Genomic DNA, 23,392 nt, shown 5'->3' on the forward strand with positions numbered 1-23,392 from the left:
TCATCACTGAGTACACGAGTTAGAACACTGTGCATGGGTTGTCACGCTCTATAACTGGGAGGATTTTACAGACTCTTGTAGAGATATAGGGTCTTTGTACTTGGTTTTTCTCTGGAATTTGCCATATATATTTTTCCTTTTCTGGCTTCTATATATGTATGTTTGTGCACATATGAGTATGTACAGGTTTCTGTGTTATGGGTGCTTCTGTATACACAGGTGCAGGCATGAACCCACATGCATATATATGGGCAGTTCAAAGGAGAATACTGTATGTCATTCTTTAGGCATCTTCTTTGAGAGATGGGTTCTATTTTTGAGATTTCTCCAAATAGTCTAGACTAGATGACCAGCAAGATTACAAATATACCTCCTGCCTCCACCTAGCATTTCCCATCACTGGGATTAAGGTATATGCCATCTTGCCACCATGCCTGGATTTTATGGTATTTGTTAGGTATTAAAATCTGATCTTCATGTTTGTCAGGTATGTGTTCTACCATCAGAGCCATCTCCCTCACCCTTTTCTTACTGTGAAACATGTTCATTGTTCTATAATAAACAAGATTCATGTGTATAATAATAAAAATCAATGAACTTTTAAAAATGATTTTTGAATTAATTATTTGAGAATTCTGTACAATCCATTTTGATAATATTTATTTTTCTCCTATCTCATCCCATATCCACCCTATTCTCTATTCAGCAAGCCCTTTGTCCCTTTTTTTTAACCCATAAATTTGTGCTACTCATATGCTCTTGAGTGTGTGACTGTCTACTGGAGCTTGGTCAATCAACCATGGCCATACCTTAGAGAAAGGTGACTCTTCCTGTCTCAACAGCTACAAAATTCCAAGAAACTTCATCTAATTGTAGAACTTCTTGTTCATCTCCATGTTGGAAATTTTGCCTAAGTTGAGCACGTCTAGGCCTTGTGCATGCTGTTTCATTCTCCCAGAGTTCATATATTCAACTATTTCCTTTTAGTTATCTACCACCTCTGATTTTTCTATTCTTTACATTCTTTCTGGCTCCTATTCTTTTCTCTTCTACAATCATCCTAAGTCTTGGGAAGGGGACATCATAATATAGAAGTTCTAATGATAATTGAGAATTCACATGACATTACTTCCTGCATCTTGAACATTTTTGAGTGCCTGTAATAATCCCTATCTTCTGAATAAAGATGCTCCTCTGCTAAGGTTTGAAAGGTGCACCAATCTAGGGAAATAAAATATTGGTAAGTCATTCAGTGTCATTTAAGTAGTATGTCTACTTAGAAAAATCATAGTAGGTTCTCCACTAGGGTCTATAGACCCAGATTCTTGACCTTCATAATGGTGTTGTGAATGGTTTCATTTTGTCCAGCAGGCTTACTTCCAATGAAAAGTGGATGGTTACAAATATGCCATTCATGCCACTATTGTATCAGTGGGCATGACTTGTCAGACAGGTCTTTTTTGTAGCTGTCAAAGTTTACACCTGTGTAAGACTGATGGTGACTTTTTCCTTCAGCATCTTCCATAGCTCCTGCAGGCACTAAATAAACTTTTCAGGTAAATACCAGCTTGGTTTCTCCATGAAGTGTCCTCAGCAATAGGGACTTTCCATCAGGTTCTATAGGGTAAACAAAAGCCTGTGGTATTTTGGGTATATGAGATTTCACTGACCAAAAACTCCTAAACAATAAACTCCTTCCTAGCATTGGGCCTTTTATTTGTTAGTCTGTACTGTCTAGTATAGAATTGTCATTTAGTTTAACTTCATTTTAGGTATGCATATGTATATATTTTAGGAAGCAAGTTTTCATATAGCTTTTTAAAAATAACTGACCCTCCCCATATTCTCTCCTATGCCCTGAGCTTCAACCTCTTGCCCCTATATTTTTCATATAAATGATAAGGTTGATAAAATTCATTGATACAGGTGGAGCTCAGTGGTATAAAGAGTTAAATGGGATAGTGTAACAGAAAATATTGAATAAAAATATAGAGGTTAATATCATGCTTATTTGGGTACCAAGCCTAAGCAAATGGTATTTAGCCATTAAAAATAAAGAAAATGTTCTTGGAAAAAATCAAAGATTCATGTTGACTGGCAAAATAATTTACCAGTTGCTGGAGAAAAAATAAATTAACATTCTCCAGGAATGACTAAAGAATACTAGGATCAGCTAGAACTTCCTCCTGGCCTATTAAAATTTTTATCATAGATGTTTCTACCATCCTTATTTTATGAATCTGCAGCATAGTCACAAATGAGAAACATGGGCAATGTGAAAGGCAATTTGGAATTAGCAGGCAGTCACTTGAAAAGTTGGTTTAAAAAAAATCGTATGGTCCCATTAATGTAATGTGGTGTGAAAGGACTCTCCCAAGCATTTTGTTTCATATAAACCCGTACAGTGCGCACATGGGCTTTTCAGAGACAAGGGAAGGAAATGAAGCTGGTGTGTTTGCAGGAAGATGTCTCAGGGTTCAAGAGTTCTGAATCATTTATTTTGCTCTGAGCCCTAATAAAACATCCTTATGAAAATGAAAACGTGTTCCATTACCAGAGATATTTTAGATCTGATAGCAAACATGTTTTCTCATATTTATTTAGCATATGCATCACATATGTTTTTGACATAAATATTGAGGCATAGAAAAATAAATACTGTCCAACCAGACACATTTAATCTGCACAGTATTGTGCACTATCTGCATACATAATAAACAAATGAGAAGCATATTGTATTATTACTTTAGTATGAAATGCCTGTTAAGACAATGCTTTGTGTATCTCTTGTCCCATAACAATGTCGATTAAATAAATTATATAAACCCCCCCTCCTCTTTTTGTGGTTCAGGGCAGCTAACCCAGGGCATTTAGTACAGTGCTCAACTGCTACGCTACATCTCCAAACCATTAAACTGTATTTTAAATAGAGAATTCTTATGACCTTTGCACTTTCATATTTTTAATCTTGAAAAGTAGATTTTGATGGAATTCCCTTATTACAGGATGTATGATATATTGAGTCGATAGACATGCCTTGATATTTAGCAATCTCAGAGTTAAAGCTACAAAGATCAATAAAACAAAACCTGAAAGTGCACACCATTTGTTAATTTAAACTAATGTGAAATAGAAGTTCAATACAGAAGAATAAGACATGAATAAAATACGGAAACTCAGTAGCAGCCTTTCATACTGCTTTAGGCTATTTATAGGGGGGGATCTTCAGTGGGGGCAACTTTCCCTCAAATATTTGAAGAAGTCCAAAGACGAGTTCTTCTTTGTCTTTAGACGCCCGTTTGTCATGGAATTTAACCTCAAATTAAGTGCACTGCAAACCTGAGGGGCCCATGAGATCTTCTGCAAATAGCAAAAAACAAGGATCTTGGGACTTGATTTGACGGTGGCCTATGAAAAGGACCTAAGCTAAAACCTTCAAACAGACAGTCCTCCAAACTGCTTTATTATGATTCTGCCCATATAATATCATTTTCAAAAGTTAAAACATTTCACAAGGAAGGATAAAGGTTCCTTGCAAAAAATTAGTAACTTTGGCAGCAAGTCATGACAACTGGACACTAGATTTTCTGCAAGGCAGCATGTCAGATAACACGTTAAATAACTATTAAAATCATATCTGGTAGCTGTCCTATCCATATTAACACATATCTGCAATGCCTAGATTACATATATCTAGTTCCATGTGAGGATGTAATTAAAACCTAATAAGAGACCATTAAAGAGTCTTCTGTGAGTGTTTATGGAACAAACACAATTCATAGCCTTCTCCTGGGAAGGTGTGGACTGCAGTTCTTATCCCTCTAATAAAGATAAATGTCTAATATTTCCCTTCCTTGTATGTTGGGGAAGGCCTGTGTATATGTTAATAAATTACTGCTGGCCAATAGGAATCTAGATAGGTGGGGCTAGGAGTCCAGGAGGATTCTGGGAAGGAGAACACAAGAGTCGACATGTAACGCCATTGGGGGTAGGAAGCCTGGAACTATTCTCCGGTAAGAGACTTACTTAGATTAACAATTATGGGGTAATTACTTAAAGCAGAGCTAGCCAGTAAGAGACAAACAAGGCCAACAGCTTCATAATGAATATAGCCTCCTGTGTGTTTATTTGGGACTCATGCGGATCTAGAACCAGGCTGGCGCGGCAGAGCCCAGGCGACTGGAGGGGGATAAACCAAAGCGGCTAGCAAAAGACAAAGCTTCTCTTAACAGAATGGTGTCAGAAGTGGGATCATGAATTTCCACGTAAAATAACAAAAGCTTTAAAGGAATTTTAAAATCAGAAGAACGGAGAGAAGCACAGATTATTGGTAGCAGCATTTTTCTCAGGTGTGCTCTGTTTTGCTAGCGACAAGCCGAGATTCACGTGGCTCGCTTACCGGAGTCTTCCTGACTCGGCATAAAAAAAAAAAAAACAGCAAGGTTGTTTTAAGAGACTCTGCTAACGATTGAAAAGTGTGTACGTACAGCTGGAAGTGGCAGCTTTTGCTGGATGTCAGCATGGACTGAGGCGGTAAGCTGGAGTCACGCTTACGCCCGCCATCTTGACGGAAAAACCGGCAGTTTAAAACAGCCGCGGTTTTACAGATAAGACACGTGGCCAGAAAAACATAAAGATTTACAGTAAAGTCAGACTTGGATAAAGAAAAACCTCTAAAGGTTTACAGTGTGTTTAAAAAATATACGTGAGATTGAGAGAGAAAAATCAAACGGCAAAGTGGTAAATAAATACAAAAGCTGGCTGTGGTGGCGCACGCCGTTAGGAATTGCTCCAGAGGCAGAGGCAGGCAGGTTTCCAAAGAGAAACCCTGTCTCAGAGAAAAATAAATAAAAGTGAAAGAAATAAAGTATTAATAGATAAATAAATAAGCCACGTAAAGATGGAAAATACACAGAGAGTCTGGATACTGTACGCTATTATGTTTTTCAGTTTTTTGATTGCTAAGGAAGGAACAAATGCTAAAGTACACTTGATTATAAATGCTGCTGAATTAATCCAACTTCTGTCTTTTGAAAATGCCTTGACTTCAAAATTTAAGTACAAGGATACGTTACTCGGAAAAGGAGTTTTAATTTATGTTTCCACAGAACATAAAAAGCTGAGGATTTCTTCCAGGCTTCTGTGGTTTGACGAACCAAGACCCCCGGAAGCAGTGGACCAGGTGTTCCAACAATTGAAACAGCGAAGATGATGCAGTCTTACAGACCCCGAAAATATGGACTTATACAGGTTTCTGAGTTTTGTCATGATCCCCATGGTGTGAACAGCGCCCCCTTCCAGCAGGAAGCAGTTTGGAATGAGCGACATCCCAATTCCCATCTTGTTTATAAATCTTTGTTTTCATTTAAATGGGATTGTTTATAATTGGTTAATGATCACAACCAATGTCCTTTTAATGGTAAAAAGGGGAATTATGGTATGGGTATGGTTTTTCATTTATTGATACAAATTCAAGGTCAATTTTGTGATGTTTATATTTCTCCTCTTGATTAAGTATTGTGCTTATACTGATCTTTTAAAACATAATGCGTAATTGAATACAGACTATAGACAGTTAATGATAATAGAATTTATAGTTAGATAAGTTAGGTTTTCTAGATATACAGAAATATATTTGACATAAACAGTCTTCAAACCTCTCAAAGACCTTCAGAACATGGCATATAAAAGGGTTTAGGGTTTCTCTTGACAATGAGAAATGTCTGCTCTTGGAAGCACCAATTACGTCTGAGAGGAAGATGGGCATCGAAGAAACTCGTTATAAAGTTTGCTTTCAACATGGCAAGATTAGCCATTTGGGCAAGAAACTGCTCTTGCCTAGATTGTTTGACTGTTGTTGTATCATCTGGACATGCAGGACCCACAGGAAAGTGACTACTGAACTCAGTCTTACAGGGTTCCTGCTTGATGAAGAGTCTACGAGACTTTCTGCAGGACAAAGAAAAATGACTGACAGACTGCCAACGCAGATGGACAGTTTGAAATTTCCTGCTTTGCTGAGAAGTGTTCCAGACACATTGTGGCCTATGGGCTGAAGATGGATGCCCCAACGTTACAGAGGAACTTTGGGTGACTGTCCAGGCAGTAAGATGTCTCTGTCAATCCTAGTGTTTATATATTATCCTTCTGTGGTCTTTGATGGAGTTGAAGACAGATAGTTATAATTATAGTTTTCCTTAGTTATGATAAAAGATAAGCTACATATAGGACTTTGGACTCACAAGGATGGGATGGATGATATTTTCTTTAAATCTTGCTAAAATATTGTAACTATGTTCTTACTTGATAACTGTTCTGTCATATACAATTTGACTATGTTAAAATTAAGACCTTTCTTTTTGTTTAAACAGAAAAGAGGAGATGTTGGGGAAGTCCTGTGTATATGTTAATAAATTACTGCTGGCCAGTAGGAATCTAGATAGGTGGGGCTAGGAGTCCAGGAGGATTCTGGGAAGGAGAACACAAGAGTCGACATGTAACGCCATTGGGTGTAGGAAGCCTGGAACTATTCTCCGGTAAGAGACTTACTTAGATTAACAATTATGGGGTAATTACTTAAAGCAGAGCTAGCCAGTAAGAGACAAACAAGGCCAACAGCTTCATAATGAATATAGCCTCCTGTGTGTTTATTTGGGACTCATGCGGATCTAGAACCAGGCTGGCGCGGCAGAGCCCAGGCGACTGGCGGGGGATAACCAAAGCGGCTAGCAAAAGAAAAAGCTTCTCGTAACACATGTGCCAGTCTGAGAACTGGCATTAATAACATTTCTTCCCATGGTAAGAAATGAAATTAATATGAGTAAAACGAATTACTAAACTTGGAATTTTAAAATCTGGTTCTCTTATCTAGAGGTTAAAAGTTAAACTACTTTTCCATATTTTGGAATTCAGGAATAATAGCACGGAGGCCAACCAAGTAGGGTGGCAATGGGAAATAGGTTTCCAGACAGATAGAACACAGTGGTGATTTCCATGAATAGCACATATCACAGAAAACTGGGAAACACTTGTATGCAAACTGAAATTGCTTCTAGGCAGGCCTGTATTATGTGTCAGTTATTTGTGCCTATATACAGATGGAAGTACATGTGGCAGCCAGAAGTTGGGACTATTCTTCCTTGATTGTTCTCCACGTTGTTTTATTGAGATAGGATTCCTGACTGGAACTAGAGTTTGTAGATCAGATAGACTGCTTGGTTAGTAAGACGAAGGGAAATTCATGTCGCCCTGGCTTCTCAGTGCTGTAATTATAGGCATGCCTGGCTTCTTATGTGGGTGATTGGGATTCAAAATCAAGTCCCCATGTTTTAAGGGAAAGTGCTTCATTGAATGAGCCACCTTCTAAGAGTGTCCTCATCGCTTACTCTTTAGTGAAATCTGGTATGCCTGGGAGCCTTTGGGGGTGGCATGCTCGGGGAATTAATGAAAGGCATTAAGAGAAATAGGAACAGGGGTGGACTCAAAACCAAGAATGACAACCAGATTTGGACAGTGTTTTTAGAAGGGCTCACTGTTAGAGGATTATGAAGACTTTTTAATCTATTGTGTACCGTTATCCATATAGTATTCGGGGAATATGCTACATGCATGAATCAGCAAGGTTATATTTCTATATTTTGTGTGTATGTGAGGAAAATGAGAGCCAAATATCCAAGTTCCTTGAACAAGAAAATTACAGAGACTGTATTCATTCCAAATCCACCTCATCATGTTCTTAAGGTTCTTTTACAAAGCATGGTTTACAATGTTCACAATGTACTCTAGATGCAAATGCAAGAGGTGATGGAGCTAGACATCAGAGAGGTACATGTGTATGGAGACATTCTTCTCAATTGCATCATTTTGTTTGAACATCTCAAAAATTTCTGTGAGGCAGCATGGGTATATATCATGTATCAAGTAATAGAAATGGCCATACATTTTGTGAATACAGAGAATGTAAGAATAAAAGAAAGTCACTACTAATGTTTTGAAACAGGGATGTATCCATTTATTTTTTATAATACAGAAACTGGTAACCAACATCATTCTGGAAAAACAGAAAGTTTTGTCCTTTGGTCACCCACACAGGTATCAACTTTTTTAAAGGTTCGTTTATTTTATGTGTGCGAGTTTTGCTGCTTGTATGTATGTCCACCACATATGTGGCTGGTGCCAAGGAGGTCGGAAGACAGAGTCAGATTCCTTGGAACTGGAGGTATGAATGATTGTGAACCACACTGTGGGTGCTGGGAACTGAATGTGGGTCCTCTGTAAGAATATCAAAAGTTCTTAATTTCTAGGATCCTGCAGCCTCCAATTAAACAAATATTTAAAATAAAATTTGTTGACTGTTACAGACAAATTGTATTGCCTACATATATTTAACTTAAATAATAAACCATTGTTCACTTGAGCTATAGCAAATTTCTCTTGTTCTTATATTTATCAAAATCTAATTTTAAGTGAAAGTTTGTCCTTGGGACTGGCTAATTGGCTTGATACTCTGACCTTTCCAGGCTTAAGTTTTCTTCAAACAGAGCATACAAAACTATTGAGTATTTTTTAATTCATTGATGATCATTCTTGTCATGTGCTTTGAAGACTATGTATTTCTCTTGGAATTTTTAATAAACACTTAGGTGTCCTTCATTGATGGGTCCTAAAACCAATAGTATAAAAAGAGTTAGTTTCAATGCTTTAGATTAATTCATTCAACACCAACCAGTAAGTTTAACAAAATATTTCACATATATTAACGCCAAATTCTGAAATTCCTCATAGTGGGCATGGCGACAAAACTTCAAGGACAGTCTGGCTAGAGATGCACCAGACTGTACCAGCTTAGCCCATTTTGTGCGAATCCCAGCACATCCTGTTTTGTTTACTCACAGATGATTAATTGGGGTGAGTTGTTTTCCAAGCATGGTTTAGACTTTAAGCTTTTGCCAGGTCCAGGTTATATACATACACAGAAGGGAGTCTGTCTTCACACATCTTTAATTTTTATGTGTTTTTACTTGCCAAAGCAGAGAGGGGCTTTATACTCCACCAAACTCCGGCAGAAACTTTGACATGTTGAGTGAAATGCGGCGCCTTGGTAATAACGGTTTTGAAAGAAATCAGAGAAGTTAATCATGTGTGGACACAGGGTTAAGAAGCAATGTAACAGACTATTAAGCTTAATATAGATATGTGATATAAGCATATGCAGACATCCATTAGCATAAATTCACGTTACAGAAGAGCAGCGCGATGTGCCGCTCCGCGGATTTATAATATATGTGAGGGCCAGGATCGAGATCAATGGGAGACGGTAGTGGGTCAGAGATCCCATAGATGGGTCTTGGATCAGGGTGATAAAATGGCTGCAAATGATGAGCACATTAATTTTGCATTGTGTTATCGCTTGAGAGTTTATTACGTGGACATGTTAAGGGAATGGGGCAGTTCCACTCAAAGCACCCTTAGTTTCCAGTGGGATCAGCTTGCCGAGCATCTGGGTCTCTTGCCTGCACCGGCCTTCTGTGAATGCCGATAGTGACCTTGCTAATGATGAATCGCGTTCAAGAGAGGGATTTACACCCTTTGTTACGTTCGTGGAAAAATTTTGTTGCCTGAGTAACTGTAGAGGCACCAAAAAAACTAATATATTCTTCATGACACATTCTGATATAAATGTAACATAGAGCTTCCAAGAAAACAGATTCCAATCATTGTCTGTTTATAAATAAATTCCTCTAGAGCTCTGCCTTTCAACGGGGGGATAAAGAGCAAATTCTTCTGTAAGCTTCTATCAAAGATCTCTTAAATTTTTGTATATTATTTGTAGGAGGTTCTGTGTGTTAGATACTTGATCTTTCTGGATATTTTTTCATAATTAATATTTTCCATTTAGAGAGGTTTCAGTAAATTAAGAAAACAGAACTTCAGAAACAGGATTTTTATCACAAGTGATTCCAGTAGAAGATTGACTTTGATTGTCTCTCAGCCTAAGTCAGTGAGCTCTATTTTTTTTTACTCTTTCAGTTTCTTAGAATGAATATCTTCTAATAAGTAAGGTTCCATCTTATTAGACCCAGATAATAATGATAGAATGAGTCTGTTGTCTCTTTCTCTCAAAACTAAAACTTATCCTGAGGAAACAAAACAAAAGTTGGTTCACTCTTGCTTTCTTTCTATCTTTATTTCAGTGACCCAAATCAATAGTGTTTCCCACAGTGTGTTAGGAAGAACCACTCTCATTTCTTTTTAGAGAAGTAAGGACACTAATATCTGTATTTCCTTGGCCCTAGTCAAACACTATGTCACATCCCAGGCCTAACTCTATCAATTTGAATATGAATAACATCCCTCTTCTCTTACTGACCACTGAACATGTTCATCTTTGCCTAATTTAGTAGATTAAAAACAAAGACAAAACACATGAACCTGGCAAAGGAACTTACAGGAAGAATGGGAGAAGACAGGAGAGGTAGGAAAATAAGAGTAAGCCGAATGTTTGTTCACATGTGTGAAACTTTCAAAGAAAAACCAATCAGTGAAAAGTAGGTCTGTGAGAAGTGCTAAGGGACCTTAAGGCCACTGAGGACAAGACAAAGCTGTGGGAGGATGTCACTGGGAGTCTGCCCAGCAAGAAGGAGGAAGTATTTTAAACAAAGAGCACCATAAATACCTCTGAGGATTTCAGTAGGAATAAATGGTACCAGTGATGGCAGCATATCCAGTGATGGCACTGGGAACACATCTTAAGAGAGAGACATTTCCAAGCCAGGCACTCGGCTGTGAGTTGTGAATATTTGGGGAGCATTCAGTCATTAATGCAGACCATTATCTTGAGTTTACTAATCTGAAAGACTAGGGGGAAAGACAGCAGTTTAAGAAACATTTGTGACTAATACAAATGAAATTATCTCATCTGCACTCATTCCTAATCATGAATAAGGAAGCCCAAATCACAATTCTGGACCACAGTTAAAGCTTCACCTCTCCAGCTACAAGCAGAGAAGGACAACTGAGCCAAGGCACAAGATAAGGTGTGGGCAAAGATAAGCTGCTAATGAAAGGGCATCTGTGTAAGGAAAAGCTGGGGTTGGCACGGAGGTGAAGGTTGATGTTCATTCTCCGGCAGAGACCTGAAGAAGTTCAAAGATGCAACATGAGTTTCTCATTGATTTCCTGGAAAAGGATTATGAAAGTGACAGTTGTTGCCTAACAATTTAGGGTTCAAAAAAAGATGAAGTAATTCTGATATTTGAGACTCCATAGAAAACAGTAAGCAATAGGACTAAACTAAATCTAATACATAGAAGTGTAGAGTAAGGATTGCCATGTGAATGTGTGTACTTGTGAGTCAAAACCAGGATATAAAGTTGAAAAGAGAGAAGGGAAACCCATAGTCTCAAATGTGACTGGCCGTGCCTGTCTTTGTAAACATTTTCAATGGGATCAATTTAGCAACCTCATTATTTTTTCCTCATCTTGACTATCCATGTAGTGTTCTCCCAGTTCTGAGATGAACACAGACAACCAAAAGGGGGGGTGGGAGTAGAGGATGGAGGGGAAAGTACAGTTGGAATGTAAAATACATTTTAAAAGAGAGAAAGAACAACATTTGGTTCAGTGTTTATGTTTCTACAAAATATGGTGGCATTCTCTCTCCATCCAGCATTCCTACTCTCCTTTTAAAAGTGTTAAAATGGTTTTCCCAACCATGGTGGACAGGGGTCAGAAACATCAGCTCCCTTGTGTTGTGACACATCAGGTCCAGGATAGCTAGGGAAACCAGAAGTTGCCTCTTAATAACTTCATTGATGGGTGATGAACAGCAGATTCACCGTGTCTACCCAGTCACCCTCAAGTTAGTCACTTCTTTCTTTCCACATTTCCAGTGTCCTACCTAGAACTCTGTGTTTATTCTTGCCTCTTCTTTTCCATTCTTATTCTTTCTGTTTGTTTTGAGATAGGGTCTCACATTACCCAGACTGGCCTCAAGCTCCCTGTGTGACATTTATCCTAGTGTGTCATTGAACTTCTGCTTCTCCTGCTTCTACATCCTAAGTGCTGGGATCACAGGCATCTGCCACGGCATCTGGCTTATGTGTTGAAGATCAAACTCAAGGCTTGATTCATGGTGGGCAAGTGTGCTCTACCCACTGAGCTAAGTATCTCCAGTCACTCTCAGTCTAGAATTTCTGAATCACTTGTTCTGCCCTATGATATATGTGGGTATGTATGTATGTTTGTTTTCCAAGTACTGGTTCTTTCTTATCCTCCGGCAACCCATTTGTATTGAGATCAGAAGCAGGGAACACTGCTTAAAGCTAACAATTTGAAAGTATCTATTATTCTAAGTGAAACTTCACAGTAGGCATAAGAACAGCTACTACATAAACCTTAAAGGTTATTAAGATCTCTAACCCACCCCTGCTATTCTCTGACTGAGATAGGTATTACGGAGAAGCATCAGGCTGGGCTGCCCTGGTCCTGAGAAGAGTGTAGTAGTCATACTGTGCCAGGAAGGAACACAGGTGTGTGCATTTGTATCACTCCACCATGTCATAGTTTATTGAAACTGAATTATAATAAATTCACAATACGAGGGTTGAATTGGAAGTAGTTTGCCAGTGATTACTGCTTTCCTTGATAACCAAAACTTACTCAGCCCAGTGGGTTTGATAAATTCTGTGTGCTGGTTTTCCTGACATCACTTAATATGCCCATGTGCTCTGATAATCCCAATTTACATTGAAAAATGTATAATGTTTCCCTTCTAACTTTTTGGAATATGCTGTGTCTTAGTCTGTACCTCACAGATATTGCTGGACAGAAAGTTTGAGTTTCTAGAGTTTTTATGGTTTATTTGTTGGTTTTTCTCTTTAATATATGTGGGTGTTTTGTCTCTGTCTGTGTCTCAACTGTGTGGAGGCCAAAGGAGAATGGCAGATCCCCTGAAACTAGAGTTGCAGATGGTTGTGAAGAGCTATGTGGAAACTGGGTATCCAACCCCAGTCTTTGAGAAAGGCAGCTAGTACTCTTAGCCACTGAGCCATCTTTTCACATGGTGAGTTTCTGGAGATTTTATATGTGATGTAAAAAAGCAGTGAGTGTGACTTCAATTGCTTATGCATACAAAATCTAGGTATCATAGACACTGAGGGCCAGCCTCATGGTGACAAATGAAATACTTTTTTCCAGAAATATGTGGGAATTTCTCAAGGGCATCTGAGTAATGGGAGAAAGATAAACTATTACTTAAACAAACGCAACCCCCTCAGCAACATTCCACAGAAGGGTATCAGTGGTTAGAGTTGGAAGAAAACAGAATAGGTAGAGATTCATGGGGTGAATAAACACATAGTATTTCCCTGAGCACTCTACCTAATCTACATTGTTGAACTTCCATTTCCCTCCATTATTTACAGGAATTTCAGTTGTTTAAAAAAAAAAGAGCTCTCCCCATCCCAAATCTAATTCTTTCAGTGCAGTTGAAAATAATTTGCATGTTGCAATTTAATCAAACCCTGCGGGGGTCCTCAGTGGCCAAGCAATCAATGGGTTAAGTTAGATCACTGACATGTGTTCCCTGACCCCAGGATGCTTCATCAAATGTACTCATTACTGACTGAGCAAGAGAATGAACAGTTCTGGGTTCCAGCTCAAGCACTGATGGGATTGTGTGTAAGCGCGAATGTGGTGGAGGTATTTAAATTTTGATTTTTGTAATGGGCTTTGACATGTTTCATTTCCTCTGAGGGAACACTTGAGACCTCTGAAAGTAAATGTTGCTAAAAAGTCATCAAGGCAGAATATTAAAATGCCATCAAAGGAAATTTCACTAATGCAATCCAGCTCCAGCAGCAGGTAGTGGAGCGAAAAGGGGAGTGTCAAAGGTCCCGGTTCTTTTAGCGAAACATGATTTGTTCCTCTTCACTGGATGTTTCTCCAAATAAATTATTTAAAGTCTTATTTCTTCTCTCTCCTAAGCCTCTTAAAGTTCAACTGTACCGAGATGCAGTGGGAGAGAGAGGCCAGGAAGACACAGAAGGCAGGGCATCAGGAAAACGCTGGGTGCTGGTTTCCACCATTCTACAGAACCTGTCCAGGTGTGTGGTCAGATGCGCTCAGTGAGCACCCGAGGCCTGATTTCACCCTCAGAACACACACTGATAATTCGGATGACTCAGGATCCTTAGACATGCAAGGCTCTCAAAGAACTTTTGGCTGCTAACATGCACAGAACTTCAGGCTCTGAGAGAAGGTACTGTTACCACATCAAAATATTGTTATCACATGTTATAATAATTGGAGTTTTGATTAGCATTTGCATTAGTGTGGTTGTAGAAGAAAGGATTCACAGTTAAACTCTTCAGACTTCTTCTGTATGGAATGTAAGCAGGTGAGTGGCCTTGGGAGATGGACAGCTCTCCGTCGGATTTGACTGCCAATGTTTTCCTTGATGAACATTGCATTAAACAATCAGTCTTTGGCACTGAAAGTTTATTTTCCAATATGCATTTGTATTAAATACCTCCTAATGGAGAAAGGTGGATTTCTCTGCATTTCATTGATGACAGTGGCCCCTCCAGATTAAAGGAACTCTATACACTTAACATTGAGCTAAAACTCTACTGAGCTCAATGTTCTCAAGTTTCCTAACTTTGGCACCTGCCATTTTGAGTTTTATGTGACCTCACAAAATAAAACAAAAAGAAACAAATAAAACTAGTATACCTACCTACAATATGAAATAGCAAACCTCACACCGGGAAAGACATTTATGCCTTGCACTGATGGGGATAACATAGTTTTAAGATTTTATGATTAGAACATAGGGATGAAGCCTTGAGTTGCTTTACAGCATCTGGAGTGGCTTGGATGTGATATCCCCAAAGTCTCAAGCTTTTGATGACTGTTGACTATTTGGTACCCAGTTGGTAGTGTTGCCTAGAAGGGGTTAGAAGAGGAAGCAGTCACTGGGGTCAGGCTTGGAGAGTTCAAAGTTTCACACCATTCCCCTTAGTCTGATTTTCCTGCTCGTGGTTTTAGATGTGAGCTCTCAGCTCTTTCAACAGCTACACCTGGCCACTGTCATATTTCCCCACCTTGATGGTGATGAAACTATAAGCACAAAGCTTTCTTTTTGTAAGTCACCTTGGTCATGGTGTTTTATCACAGTCATAGAAAAGTAACAAATGTAGTCTTGGAAAACAGGATGTATCAGGGTGTATTTTGCATCAAAAGATTTATTTTCATATTTAAGAATATGGTATATGATGTTGAATATGTCTGGTTCAACTCCCATTTGTCACTCTTAGCTGTGGGACTCTGCAAAAGCTGGAGCTCTCTCAGTCATCCTTCCTCAATAGTAGGAGGTAAGATTCCTGATTTTACTGTGTATGTGTGTGTGTGTGTGTGTTTGTGTGTGTGTGTGTGTGAGTTTGTGTGTGTGTGTATAGAGAGAAATACAATTAACTCTTGAATAACTCTACCATTAGAGTTGTCATCTGACTTTCCATACAGTCAGAAATCCACATACTTCATTAGACTTTGCAAAAACAATAGAAGGCACCAGTGAAATAATTACATTTTTAAAGAACATACCACAAGTAGGTAACTTTACCCACTAGGATTCAATATTTTACCTTACCGTATGTTTATATTTATTTTAGCTGCAAATGGTGGCATATACGATCTGTCTATAGATAACCTTTAATAAATTTGGAATTTTGTAGAAGTTTTAAATATAATATTCAGATGTAAAATGTACTATAAACTACATAATTTTATGTATTCTTCGCATGTTCAACATTATGAGGTTCATTGTTAAGTATCTTAAATTCATATAGTTTTCAAAACAGTGCACATGTCAACATACCTGTGTAGCTCAAACTTGAGTAACTCAAACGTCAATTGTTCCCACAAAATGCTTATGGAAGTTGTAGATTTGCAGTAAACCATCTAACAAAGGCTAAGAGAGTACATTTCCTGTTTGAAGACATCCTGCTACAAGCGAGGTTAAGCAAATCTCAGAGTTCTAGGTCAGGACCTCAACTTGGGCCAGAGAGATGGCTCAGTACTACAGACACCTGTCACCAAGCCTTAGGATCTGAGTTCAATCCCCAGGCTCCACACTGTAGTAAGACACCATTTATTCCTGCAAGTTGTTCTTTGATCTCTACATGCTTGTTATGGCAAAAGCACACCAGCATATACACATATAAAAATAAAAACAAACAAGCAAATAAGTAAATAATTAAATAAATACTTTTTAAGATTGTGGGTCAAACACTGCCATTGAGCTTGAGGTCCACCTCCGTTTTTGTCTTGTTTTGAGAAAGGGTATCACTGAAGTTATCCATGGTGGCCTGGAACTCATTCTACAGCCAAGGCTGGCATTCAACTTGTGATCCTTTTCAACTCAGTCAATTACAAGTTCACACCTTGACTCAAGGATTACAGGTTCACACCATCAGTTATAGCTTCAGCTCAACTTTTAAGATTTCAGTGTTGCCTTTTATAGCAGCAAAGAAAGTGATTTCTACAGAAACCTTTAGCTATTAGAATATATTCATATTTCATCAGATATACTATAAAAAAAGATTTTTGCAAATCATTGCGATCATTATTACTGAGAAGGCTCATCATCACACCAAATATTTATTTGAGAGCTAACAGGTCTTCTGACTGGTGCCTCTTCCTGATTCTTTAGAAAATGCAATTTTTATCTTTTTGGACTTCCAGCCCCCAAATCATGACATAGAGACGTACTATTAATTATGAAAATTCAGCCCTAGCTTAGGCTTGTTTCTAACTACCTCTTATAATTTACATTAACCCATTTCTTTAATCTATGTGCTGCTACATGGCTTGTGACTTTTACCTCTCCTCCTGAGTGTCCTGCTTCTGCTCCATCTCTTCTGGCATCTCTCCTGCCTAGAGTCATCCCCCCTCATTTTTTCTCTGCTCAGAAGTCCTGCCTAACCTTTTCCTGTCTAGTTATTGACCATTCAGCTGTTTGCTAAAGCAACCAGAGGAGCCTTGGCAAAGACACATCTTCACAGTGTACAAAAAGATTATCCCACAGCAATAATGACTCATAGATCTAAGACCACAAAGAAATAGTCTTTTTTTTTTTTTTTTGGTTTTTACGAGACAAGGTTTCTCTGTGTTGTTTTGGAGGCTGTCGGTCCAGCCCAGCCTCGAAGTCACATAGATCCGCCTGCCTCTGCCTCCCGAGTGCTGGGATTAAAGGTGTGCACCAGCACCGCCCGGCAGAAATTGTCTTACATCAAGGAAACAATGCTCTCTTTTAAATTAACTTGAGAAACATGTCCTGCTCATTACAGACCATGAGGTGAATTACCTTATATGTTATATCAGTACATGTTGGAACAAAATGTTCACTTAACCTTCATCAGAGCACGTGAAGAATATACATTATTTTAATTTTATGGCAATGTACATAATTCTGTATTCATATTTGAATTCAAGATAACACTTAAAGTTTTCATATTTTTGCATAATTCAAAATAGAAAATATATAAGAGTAAACTGAAGCATTAGGCACAAATTTCCTAGAGTCCTCTGGACATGGTCAGAAAATATTTGAGACAATGAATACTTTTTTGCCAGTTACTAGGAATTCTCTGATGTTAAGTAAAGTATTTTGCAAAGAAAGGCAAAGATAAGTAAAATCTAATTGAAGAGTCTGAACATATGTCAGTGAAGACTCTATGAGAGCTAGACTCTTAGAACTAACTCACCTGAAGAGTGTCTGCTATTGAGACTGCTGGGAGCCTAAGTCCATGACAAAACACAACCTGGAGAAATAATCATCAGATGTTTCTTCGGGTGACACAAAGTAAGTGCCTTAGCTCTATCAGCACAGTGACATTGATACATTACATCATAAAACACCACACAGTGTTACCTGTTAACTACTCTTTTTTAACAAACATTCTGCTGGCTACAAAGCTTCCTGTGTAAATATGCTTGTTGAAATAGAAGATTTTAATTGGTTATGCTAATTAATAAGTTGACACTCAATTTCAACGATTGTCCATCCATATGTTGTGTATTTATTTGACATAGCTTAAAGTCTTATAGTTCAGTTACCTCTGACAGGCTAAGAAAATTGAATAGCATTTTAATCTAGGTAACCATTAAAATACTGATAAACACCATCTAAGTGATGCACACTTAAATTATTATATAAAGGTTAGATAGCTTTAATGTTTTGCTTATTTTATTGGCCATGTAGAGTTGAATGGTTAATCATATTATAAGTATTATATAATTTCATATAGCTATATTTAATTTCCTGAATTGAATATCCTGAGAATTCATCCTGATTTTCTAATATTTTGATTGCTTTTGAAAACCAAGGGGAAGTGTTTTCATAATAGTATTTGGATGGATGTAACACCAAAAATGAATATTGGTCAAGCAACATGTCTTCTTGAGTTTGGTAGATTAATTTTCATCAAAATTTTGAAAACTGTTTCTTCACCATTAAGTTCTCAGAAATCCAGGAAGAAATGAGAGAAAATCTTTAGCCCACATGACAGTATGTATTCTTTGACAGTGAAAGTTTGCTGTGATAGCTCTCTATAGCTCCTTAGGATTCCATCTGGTTTCTTGGAGATGGGGTATGTCGAATTGAGAAGGATTTGTTTGATTAAGTGTCAGGTCACACAGGTATCTATTTTACTGGTAGAAAGAAGACAGTCCCAAGTCATCATTGGTGAAGTAGATAGAAGAGCAGGAAACAGAAATTTCAAAGAGACAGGTAAACTACAGTAGTTATAAATACATTTGGTATGGGAAATTGCATAATTTTTCTGTCTTTTTTCATTCTGGGAAACATTAAAATAGTGTGCCTGCTGTGTTCTGATATTCCAGTCTATCTGAATTCATGCTAAACAAATGTGATGTCAAATTAGATTTGGAGAATATTTCATTCAGATCCCTGTGCATTCTGAGTTTAGGTTGATATTAGATTTTTAGCAGAATAATTCATCCTTCTTTAAAACCAAGCATTTCATTCACACATATACAAAATTTCCATATTTTGCCTCATGCTTAATCTATAACCTTCCCAGATATTTTTAAATCTTTAACATTTCCAATACTTTGAAGTAATTTTTTTGAATTTTGTGGTATGAACATGTTAACTATCTGTTACTGGTAGATACTTTTATGAAAAGTAATTGGTAGAAATACGGTTTTGCACCACTTATACACATTGCTCAAAACAATTCTCTAGCTAATTTTTAACCCAAAAGTTGCCTCCAAATATCGTATCAATCCATCTAACAATATCAAGGACATCTTCTATTTAGTTAGCAGAATACATTCATTCTTAGGGATATAAAATTTTGGCATATTACACGAGCATATTAATCTACCATGCCTCTCTTTTCTACATTCTTTGAAGAAATCTGTAGCCAGACTATTATCTAAACTGTCAGTTGAATGGCACCCTCACGGTTAGTTAATCAGCTGCCTCTCATATCCCTGGTGTCCTCTTGTCATCACACAAGAGCCCTCTCCCTAGCAGACACAGAGAACAAGCATGCCATTTCTTTTTCAGGCTATCTCCTGGCTCTCTGGAATGATGGGATTATATTTAAGTGTTGTTAATGGTCACTTGGTGTTTCTTTCAACCTTTTGTGTAGTTGGATTTAATAAAGCATAATCTACATGTAATAAAATGTGTCCTTATAAACCATACAGTTCTGTGAACAATTAGAAACATGCACTACTCTGGAGCCACAAAATCTTTGGCAACTGTAACCGTCCACCATGTTGAAAACCCCCTCACCCTCTTTAGTCAACCCCTCCCCTTTTCTCCTGCCTCCCAACAACCAGTGATATCTTTTCCATTCCTACTTAGACTGTTTTATGGGTGGATATGCACTACAAATTCAGGGTAACAGGGTACTTCTGACAGACCTATATACATCCTTTTTGTTGTTCAGCCCACCATGTGGCTCTGACTCAATTTGTTAATTCATTTCCAACTATAGATACACTTAGCATGTTTTCACTTTGGAGACATTGTGAATATGGCCAGACATTCATGCATAAATCTTTGTGTAGACCTATATCTCATTGTTCATGAAAAATACCATGAAGTCTCAATGTTGCTACTTTCATAAGGCACATATTTACTTACATAAAACTCTAAATTTGCTTTTCAACATCCTTGTATTACTTCACATGTACCTAAAGATGGAGTTCTGGGCTTGTCACATCACGATATTGCTAATTATTTTCAGAGTTGTTTATATCCATTCAATTATGTGTTCATGGAGATGTTGTATTGTTATTTTAAATTGTATTTTATTAGTGCTTAATGATGTCAAGAGTTTGTCCCTGTGTTTATTTGCCATCTATTTGCTAAAATTTCAGTTCTAACTCCATTCTCTCCCTCTTCCTTTACCCCATCTTTCTCTGAGTTTTCCTTACAAATGTAGCACTTAGTGATTTCCTGAGAAATTTTATTTCACCAAGTATCAGAAAGATTTTTCTATGATCTGAAAATGAGAAAGTTCTACATTCATATTTTAGTAAGGTATGTGGTAAGATATCCATGGACATGGTTTATCTCTCATTCATCTTAGATTCATATGATTTAGCTCATCAGTAATTTGTGATTACTATTAAATAAATATTACATATATTTCATATATAGTTGTATTGATAAGTCTTGTACAATTGAAAATAATTTAAATATGATTAATTGCTAACATATAAAAATATAACCAATATTATATACTATGATTTCAATAGCCTTGAGAAATCTCAAAGAATAACTATTAGTTTTTCTATATATTCTTTAGAATTTTTTATATTGGTGATAATATACATAAATATCCATAGGTTTGCCTCTTTCTTTCTAATTTGAAGACTTTTATTTTCTATCCTCATCATGCTTCACTGGCTAGGACCTCCAATATGATGATACTGAGTTGAAGTACCATCAAGACCCCATTAGTTTAGGAGTACACGTTCAGCCATTTATAATTTGTTGTAATAATTTTTATGGCCTCTATGAAGTTGAAGAAACATTATAGATGCTGACCATTTACTGTAATGAGAGGCTTTTTCTTTGAGAGGAGCCTTCCCGCCAGCCTGGTTCTAGAGCCGCATCAGTCCCAAATAAACACACAGGAGGCTATATTAGTTATAAAGCTGTTGGCCTTGCTTGTTTCTTACTGGCTAGCTCTGACTTAAGTAATTACCCCATAATTGTTAATCTATGTATGTCTCTTACCGGAGAATAGTTCCGGGCTTCTGACCCCATGGCGTTACATGTCAAACTCTCCTGTGTTTCTCCTTCCTAGTGTCCTCCTGGACTCCTAGTTCCACCTATCTAGATTCGTATTGGCTCAACAGTGCTTTATTGACAAAAGACTTCCCCAACAATTTACATACTGGATGATTCAAAACTTTTTAAATGCTTTTTAAACATAAAACACTTAACTGCTTTTTAATCTTACTTATGTAGTCATTTACATTGCACATGTTTTCGAATGCTGAACAATTTTATATTTCTATATTTACTTCAATATATTGAAGTATTTGACCTTTAAGGATTTAAGATTATTCTGTATATATATATCAGTAAAATGGAATGATTTAACTTTCTGTTAATGCCTACATAGTTTGGGTTAGATGTTGGTATTCAAGCTGAAGATCTGAAAAGCAAAGCATCCAAGTTACCAAAGAACTCTTATCTCTACCTAGTCTTGGAGTATCCTGTCCTCAACATGGCTGGAGACTAATTGCCTGCTTTGAGACCCTGTTCCTGTCTTATATTCCTCTCTGGTGCTGGGATTAATGGAGTGTACCACCACCACCCAGCTTCTATAGCTAACTAGTATGGCTGCTGGGATTAAAGGTGTGTACCACCACTGCTGGCCTCTATGTGTATGGCTAGTTTTGTATTCTGATCCATAGGTATGCTTTACTAGATCATAAACAATATATCACCACAATTCCCTTTTTTGTCAATACAAAATGAAGTCTACAACTAATGTGAGAAAAACCATGTATAATAACTATATACAAAATATAAAGGCTATAATTACATCAAAAATGTTCAGTCCATTTGCATTTGATACATTCAGAGAAAATACTCCATTATCTATCCTACCTTGGTGAGTCCAAAATCTTTTACCTAATTTACTTTCTATTCTAATCTGCATTATTAAATTATCTTTCAAAATCTATCAACCTTTCACACTTTACAACTATTTAGTGAGTTTTTTTCTGAGTCTGGTAAACAAGGAAAACTGTAACTGTAACCATCTAGTCTTCAACTCCCCTAGAGACCTAACAAGGGAATAATATTGCCTGCATAAGCAGTTAGTGAGCAATTGACTTCCAAAAATGTGGGAAATGACAAAAACAGCTGGCTTCCTAGACAGTCAACCAAAGGTCCTCTGCAACATCGGGACATCCATCCTATGGGCCCAGAATATTTGGTAGACTGTTCTATGAAGCAGGATTTTTGAAGGACACTCTTGTCTTGTCTTGGGAAGGTTTGGCAGTCTCTTATGTGTCCTGTTTGTCGAGGCACGGCTGCTTTCCTGGTCAGTGGCTTACTTTTGCCACAAAGAAAGTAAATTCCATCTTAGTTTCTTTGATGTCCATCATCTTCTCTGTAGTAGAATGGTGCTGCCAGAAGCAGACATGCCTCATTGTCATAAAAAGAACCTATGCTATTAAATCATCTTAAATGTCATAGTCTGTAGATCTCCGATGTGTTTGAAGATGACGCGTCTTTCTAAAATATACCCCCGTTTATCTTGTTAAGCATACTTAATATGACTACAAATTTGATTGTAATAGGTGACTAATTGTTAATCTGCATTTCATTATTATCCTATATAGCTGTTAATAGTATCTTTCAAGGACTAGAGATTTGTTAAAACCTACTGTACATACATTTTTAATCTTGTATAAGATATTGTACCTATACAGCTATATAGGTTCATTTAGCTCATTTAGCAATGTTATGACTGTATCCAGTAAGAACTTGTAATCAATCCCCCTAAATAATGACAAATATCCATAACCCAGTGAAAAACCAAAAACCACCCATCTAACCTCTTGGGAACGTGGGTATCATGTTCTTAAATTTGCTTCCTGTCGTCTGGGTGTGACACCATCTTTGGGGAATCCTGAAAAGAAATATTTAGGTTAATTGTGAAGTAGTGGGAGAGGTAGCTGTATTATTTTAATCCAGTCTCCACATAATGGGAAAATGCAGGGCTTGTCTGAAGTCCTGGTCATAGTAGTACGTGAGGCTGGATCATCTCAGGGAGTCACCTCGAAATTGTTCTGGGCAGTTTATAGTTCAAAGCCAATCTTTAGTTGGTGT

The 23,392-nt window shown here is 37.5% G+C and overlaps 1 long non-coding RNA gene across 1 annotated transcript in view; it reads right to left on the bottom strand.

Annotated features, from left to right (window-relative positions):
• LOC121133569 overlaps positions 1-23,392 on the bottom strand; it is a 163,001-nt gene that overhangs the window by 10,596 nt on the left and 129,013 nt on the right. The window contains exon 2 of the long non-coding RNA XR_005870457.1: positions 23,119-23,192. This is a non-coding gene — a long non-coding RNA (uncharacterized LOC121133569). The remainder of the gene's footprint in view (positions 1-23,118; positions 23,193-23,392) is intronic.

Source organism: Mesocricetus auratus, unplaced genomic scaffold (genome assembly GCF_017639785.1).
Source record: "Mesocricetus auratus isolate SY011 unplaced genomic scaffold, BCM_Maur_2.0 Super-Scaffold_4256, whole genome shotgun sequence".
Classification (NCBI taxonomy): domain Eukaryota; kingdom Metazoa; phylum Chordata; class Mammalia; order Rodentia; family Cricetidae; genus Mesocricetus; species Mesocricetus auratus.